Source organism: Mytilus edulis, chromosome 12, assembly GCF_963676685.1.
Source record: "Mytilus edulis chromosome 12, xbMytEdul2.2, whole genome shotgun sequence".
NCBI lineage: Eukaryota > Metazoa > Mollusca > Bivalvia > Mytilida > Mytilidae > Mytilus > Mytilus edulis.
This window is the reverse complement of record NC_092355.1, coordinates 74696799-74705072: the sequence shown is the minus strand read 5'-3', so window position 1 is coordinate 74705072 and position 8274 is coordinate 74696799.

Genomic DNA, 8274 nt, shown 5'->3' with positions numbered 1-8274 from the left:
TCAATTAGAAAACAAACCAAATCTACTGTTAGTATGTAAGCTGGATATATTAAATATCCATCTGGTATGCTTTGTCTCTCTTTTACGTGCTGGATCCCTACCATTATAAACTGTCAATTAGAAAACAAACCATATCTACTGTTTGTATGTAAGCTGGATATATTAAATATCCCTCTGGTATGCTTTGTCTCTCTTTTACGTGATGGATCCCTACCATTATAAACTGTCAATTAGAAAACATACCAAATCTACTGTTAGTATGCAAACTGGATATATTAAATATCCCTCTGGTATGCTTTGTCTCCCTTTTACGTGCTGGATCCCTAGCATTATAAACTGTCAATTAGAAAACAAACAAAATCTACTGTTAGTATGTAAGCTGGATATATTAAATATCCCTCTGGTATGCTTTGTCTCTCTTTGACGTGCTGGATCCCTACCATTATAAACTGTCAATGAGAAAAAAAACCAGATCTACTGTTAGTATGTAAGCTGGATATATTAAATATCCCTCTTGTATGCTTTGTCTCTCTTTTACGTGCTGGATCCCTACCATTATAAACTGTCAATTAGAAAACAAACCAAATCTACTGTTAGTATGTAAGCTGGATATATTAAATATCCCTCTTGTATGCTTTGTCTCTCTTTTACGTGCTGGATCCCTACCATTATAAACTGTCAATTAGAAAACAAACTAAATCTAGTGTTAGTATGTAAGCTGGATATATTAAATATCCATCTGGTATGCTTTGTCTCTCTTTTACGTGCTGGATCCCTACCAATATAAACTGTCAATTAGAAAACAAACCAAATCTACTGTTAGTATGTAAGCTGGATATATTAAATATCCATCTGGTATGCTTTGTCTCTCTTTTACGTGCTGGATCCCTACCATTATAAACTGTCAATTAGAAAACAAACCATATCTACTGTTTGTATGTAAGCTGGATATATTAAATATCCCTCTGGTATGCTTTGTCTCTCTTTTACGTGATGGATCCCTACCATTATAAACTGTCAATTAGAAAACATACCAAATCTACTGTTAGTATGCAAACTGGATATATTAAATATCCCTCTGGTATGCTTTGTCTCCCTTTTACGTGCTGGATCCCTAGCATTATAAACTGTCAATTAGAAAACAAACAAAATCTACTGTTAGTATGTAAGCTGGATATATTAAATATCCCTCTGGTATGCTTTGTCTCTCTTTGACGTGCTGGATCCCTACCATTATAAACTGTCAATGAGAAAAAAAACCAGATCTACTGTTAGTATGTAAGCTGGATATATTAAATATCCCTCTTGTATGCTTTGTCTCTCTTTTACGTGCTGGATCCCTACCATTATAAACTGTCAATTAGAAAACAAACCAAATCTACTGTTAGTATGTAAGCTGGATATATTAAATATCCCTCTGGTATGCTTTGTCTCTCTTTTACGTGCTAGATCCCTACCATTATAAACTGTCAATTAGAAAACAAACCAAATCTACTGTTAGTATGTAAGCTGGATATATTAAATATCCCTCTGGTATGCTTTATCTCTCTTTTACGTGCTAGATCCCTACCATTATAAACTGTCAATTAGAAAACAAACCAAATCTACTGTTAGTATGTAAGCTGGATATATTAAATATCCCTCTGGTAAGCTTTATCTCTCTTTTACGTGCTGGATCCCTACCATTATAAACTGTCAATTAGAAATCAAACCAAATCTACTGTTAGTATGTAAGCTGGATATATTAAATATCCCTCTGGTAAGCTTTATCTCTCTTTTACGTGCTGGATCCCTACCATTATACACTGTCAATTAGAAAACAAACCAAATCTACTGTTAGTATGTACGCTGGATATATTAAATATCCCTCTGGTAAGCTTTATCTCTCTTTTACGTGCTGGATCCCTACCATTATAAACTGTCAATTAGAAAACAAACCAAATCTACTGTTAGTATAGTATGTAAGCTGGATATATTAAATATCCCTCTGGTATGCTTTGTCTCTCTTTTACGTGCTGGATCCCTACCATTATAAACTGTCAATTAGAAAACAAACCACATCTACTGTTAGTATGTAAGCTGGATATATTAAATATCCCTCTGGTAAGCTTTATCTCTCTTTTACGTGCTGGATCCCTACCATTATAAACTGTCAATTAGAAAACAAACCAAATCTACTGTTAGTATGTAAGCTGGATATATTAAATATCCCTCTGGTATGCTTTGTCTCTCTTTTACGTGCTGGATCCCTACCATTATAAACTGTCAATTAGAAAACAAACCAAATCTACTGTTGGTATGTAAGCTGGATATATTAAATATCCCTCTGGTATGATTTGTCTCTCTTTTACGTGCTGGATCCCTACCATTATAAACTGTCAATTAGAAAACAAACCAAATCTACTGTTAGTATGTAAGCTGGATATATTAAATATCCCTCTGGTATGTTTTGTCTCTCTTTTACGTGCTGGATCCCTACCATTATAAACTGTCAAATAGAAAACAAACCAAATCTACTGTTAGTATGTAAGCTGGATATATTAAATATCCCTCTGGTATGTTTTGTCTCTCTTTTACGTGCTGGATCCCTACCATTATAAACTGTCAATTAGAAAACAAACCAAATCTACTGTTAGTATGTAAGCTAGATATATTAAATATCCCTCTGGCATGATTTGTCTCTCTTTTACGTGCTGGATCCCTACCATTATAAACTGTCAATTAGAAAACAAACCAAATCTACTGTTAGTATGTAAGCTGGATATATTAAATATCCCTCTGGTATGTTTTGTCTCTCTTTTACGTGATGGATCCCTACCATTATAAACTGTCAATTAGAAAACAAACCAAATCTACTGTTAGTATGTAAGCTGGATATATTAAATATCACTCTGGTATGTTTTGTCTCTCTTTTACGTGCTGGATCCCTACCATTATAAACTGTCAATTAGAAAACAAACCAAATCTACTGTTAGTATGTAAGCTGGATATATTAAATATCCCTCTGGTATGCTTTGTCTATCTTTTACGTGCTTGATCCCTACCATTATAAACTGTCAATTAGAAAACAAACCAAATCTACTGTTAGTATGTTAGCTGGATATATTAAATATCCCTCTGGTATGCTTTGTCTCTCTTTTACGTGCTGGATCCCTACCATTATAAACTGTCAATTAGAAAACAAACCAAATCTACTGTTAGTATGTAAGCTGGATATATTAAATATCCCTCTGGTATGCTTTGTCTCTCTTTTACGTGCTGGATCCCTACCATTATAAACTGTCAATTAGAAAACAAACCAAATCTACTGTTAGTATGTAAGCTGGATATATTAAATATCCCTCTGGTATGTTTTGTCTCTCTTTTACGTGCTGGATCCCTACCATTATAAACTGTCAATTAGAAAACAAACCAAATCTACTATTAGTATGTAAGCTGGATATATTAAATATCCCTCTGGTATGCTTTGTCTCTCTTTGACGTGCTGGATCCCTACCATTATAAACTGTCAATTAGAAAACAAACCAAATCTACTGTTAGTATGTAAGCTGAATATATTAAATATCCCTCTGGTATGCTTTGTCTCTCTTTTACGTGCTGGATCCCTACCATTATAAACTATCAATTAGAAAACAAACCAAATCTACTGTTAGTATGTAAGCTGGATATATTAAATATCCCTCTGGTATGCTTTGTCTCTCTTTTACGTGCTGGATCCCTACCATTATAAACTGTCAATTAGAAAACAAACCATATCTACTGTTAGTATGTAAGCTGGATATATTAAATATCCCTCTGGTATGGTTTGTCTCTCTTTTACGTGCTGGATCCCTACCAATATAAACTGTCAATTAGAAAACAAACCAAATCTACTGTTAGTATGTAAGCTGGATATATTAAATATCCCTCTGGTATGCTTTGTCTCTCTTTTACGTGCTGGATCCCTACCAATATAAACTGTCAATTAGAAAACAAACCAAATCTACTGTTAGTATGTAAGCTGGATATATTAAATATCCCTCTGGTATGCTTTGTCTCTCTTTTACGTGCTGGATCCCTACCATTATAAACTGTCAATTAGAAAACAAACCATATCTACTGTTAGTATGTAAGCTGGATATATTAAATATCCCTCTGGTATGCTTTGTCTCTCTTTTACGTGCTGGATCCCTACCATTATAAACTGTCAATTAGAAAACAAACCATATCTACTGTTAGTATGTAAGCTGGATATATTAAATATCCCTCTGGTATGCTTTGTCTCTCTTTTACGTGCTGGATCCCTACCAATATAAACTGTCAATTAGAAAACAAACCAAATCTACTGTTAGTATGTAAGCTGGATATATTAAATATCCCTCTGGTATGCTTTGTCTCTCTTTTACGTGCTGGATCCCTACCATTATAAACTGTCAATTAGAAAACAAACCAAATCTACTGTTAGTATGTAAGCTGGATATATTAAATATCCCTCTGGTATGCTTTGTCTCTCTTTTACGTGCTGGATCCCTACCATTATAAACTGTCAATTAGAAAACAAACCATATCTACTGTTTGTATGTAAGCTGGATATATTAAATATCCCTCTGGTATGCTTTGTCTCTCTTTTACGTGATGGATCCCTACCATTATAAACTGTCAATTAGAAAACATACCAAATCTACTGTTAGTATGCAAACTGGATATATTAAATATCCCTCTGGTATGCTTTGTCTCCCTTTTACGTGCTGGATCCCTAGCATTATAAACTGTCAATTAGAAAACAAACAAAATCTACTGTTAGTATGTAAGCTGGATATATTAAATATCCCTCTGGTATGCTTTGTCTCTCTTTGACGTGCTGGATCCCTACCATTATAAACTGTCAATGAGAAAAAAAACCAGATCTACTGTTAGTATGTAAGCTGGATATATTAAATATCCCTCTTGTATGCTTTGTCTCTCTTTTACGTGCTGGATCCCTACCATTATAAACTGTCAATTAGAAAACAAACTAAATCTAGTGTTAGTATGTAAGCTGGATATATTAAATATCCATCTGGTATGCTTTGTCTCTCTTTTACGTGCTGGATCCCTACCAATATAAACTGTCAATTAGAAAACAAACCAAATCTACTGTTAGTATGTAAGCTGGATATATTAAATATCCATCTGGTATGCTTTGTCTCTCTTTTACGTAATGGATCCCTACCATTATAAACTGTCAATTAGAAAACAAACCAAATCTACTGTTAGTATGTAAGCTGGATATATTAAATATCCCTCTGTTATGCTTTGTCTCCCTTTTACGTGCTGGATCCCTACCATTATAAACTGTCAATAAGAATATATCCCTCTGGTATGCTTTGTCTCTCTTTTACGTGCTGGATCCCTACCATTATAACCTGTCAAATAGAAAACAAACCAAATCTACTGTTAGTATGTAAGCTGGATATATTAAATATCCCTCTGGTATGTTTTGTCTCTCTTTTACGTGCTGGATCCCTAGTAATATAAACTGTCAATTAGAAAACAAACCAAATCTACTGTTAGTATGTAAGCTGGATATATTAAATATCCCTCTGGTATGCTTTGTCTCCCTTTTACGTGCTGGATCCCTAGCATTATCAACTGTCAATTAGAAAACAAACCAAATCTACTGTTAGTATGTAAGCTGGATATATTAAATATGCCTCTGGTATGCTTTGTCTCTCTTTTACGTGCTGGATCCCTACCATTATAAACTGTCAATTAGAAAACAAACCAAATCTACTGTTAGTATGTAAGCTGGATATATTAAATATCCCTCTGGTATGCTTTGTCTCTCTTTTACGTGCTGGATCCCTACCATTATAAACTGTCAATTAGAAAAGAAACCAAATATACTGTTTGTATGTAACATGGATATATTACACATTTATTTGGATGTAGTTAATCACATTATTAGTCATTATGTTTACACGGTAAAGATAAATGTATAAGTCGTTAGAAATAAAAAAATATTCATTGAAAAAAATGTATTCAGTATAATGTATGATTATTATTTTAAAGATATAATGGTTATTATTTAATACTGTCGATAAATTAAAGTAACATGTGATTACAACTATTGAGCTAACAGTACCTAACAATTAGTTTTACAAATTGCATATCAAACATTCAGGACAAAATATATGTACTTATTAGTATTTTTTGTAATTTACCTCTTGTTTCACATGTCAATGTGACGGAGTGTTTTTGAAATAAAAGCATATTGTATTGTATTGTATTGTATTAGTTTGAACAATCTGAAATTTCATTGTCTTGGGGATTTTATGGAGTCGGTCTTAGTAACCCTTAAGTTTACACAAAAGAAAAGGTATGCCTCAGCACACGTTCAGGCTGAATTTAAAACAAAAATGACCGTTTCGTTCTATTTGTAGAACTGATTGAATACGGTCAATTTCGGCCATCATTTGAGCCAGTAGAATATATCAATAGATATTTATATATTTGTTTATTCAAGAAAATGCACAGCATGTAATATGACTGTTTACTTTTTGATTGTATAACGGATAATCATATTCTTAGGTAAATATGAACTATAATTGGTATATGTGTTATTTTTAAACGAAATGTAATGTGAAAACAAACAAATACATGCATAACCTTGTTTTCCCTTGCAACGTACCACAATTTCAGAGGTATTCAATAACTCTCCACAAGAGACGGACTGAGACATCGTTTGCCCTTCAACAACGTGTAATACACATACCACTGAACCAGCCGTCTTCATCAATGCAAAACAGTACAAAAATACAAACGAAAATCACAATGGCCAGATTTTATGTACAAAATAATACCAAAAATATAATATATATAGAAACAAACGACAACCACTGTGATATATGTTCATGACATGAGACAGACTCATACAGAACTTGCCCGGTTAATCTAGTTTGAAGGCGCTCCAACCCTTCCCTTACCAATTTTTTATTGAAAAGGGAGTTAAAAACTTTCCAATATACTACTATTCAATAAAAGTAAAATCGCAAAAATACTGCACCCCGAGGAAAATTCAATCAAATGGCAAAATCATATGACAAAACATATCAAACGAACGGACAACAACTGTCATATTCCTGACTTGGTACAGGCATTATCAAATTCAAATGTAGAAAAAAGTGGATTGAACCTTGTTGTACAGCGCTAAACATAAACTTCGGTGTTGACATGAAAATCAATTATATGGTCATTTTTTTATAAATTTCCTGTTTCAAAATTTTGAATTTTTCGAAAACGTAAGAATTTTCTTATTTCAGGAATATATTACCTTAGCCGTTTGCACAACTTTTTGGAAATTTTGGGTCCTCAATGCTCTTCAACTTTTTACTTGTTTGGCTTTTTAACTATTGTGATCTGAGCGTCACTGATGTGTCTTTTATAGACGAAACGCGCGTCTGGCGTATCAAAATTATCCTGGTACCGTTGATAACTATATCACAAATATGACAGTCGCATCACATTTCGTTATATTTACAACGATGCGTGAACAAAACAGACATGATAAATAAAAAAGTCAAAATATGGGTACAGCAGTCATCACTGTGTTAAATCTCAAAACAAACAATAATTTTTATAAAAAGCACAAAAAGCATCTATCAAATTAAAAAACACAACCATTGCTTCGCGTGTCTGACGTCAGAAAATGTATAACGTAAAATCACAAAAATACTGAACTTCCGAGGAGAATGAAAAACGGAAAGTCCCTAATCAAATGACAAAAAAAGGATAAAACACATTAAACAAATTGACAACAACTGTCATATTCCTGACTTGATACAGGCATTTACAAAAGTAGGAAATGGTGGATCGAACCTGGTTTTATAGCGCTAAACCCCTCACTTGTATGACAGTCGTATCAAAGGAGTAGGTTCAGTAAGACCCCTTTTTGGCCAAAGAAGCTTAAATAATCCCAAATATATTTATGAATAATTAAATAAAATTAAAACTTGTCAGAGATGCAAGGAGTATAGTTTGATTCGACAGATACAAGGTTTGTCTATATATTGACTTGAAAATAAACAAAACATGTTACCTTTTATGTTTTAAACAATAACTCGAGACGTACATCAGATATGAACTCCAAGATACCAGGAGATTCACATTTTGTGCGACAGACGCAAGAATCATCTCAACAAGACTCTTCTGTGAGCACGTTACTTACCATTAATTATAAACACATATATAATTATACATTTATCTAACTAGGGATATATGAAACAAATAAAAATTACGAAGTGGAAACATTCCAAA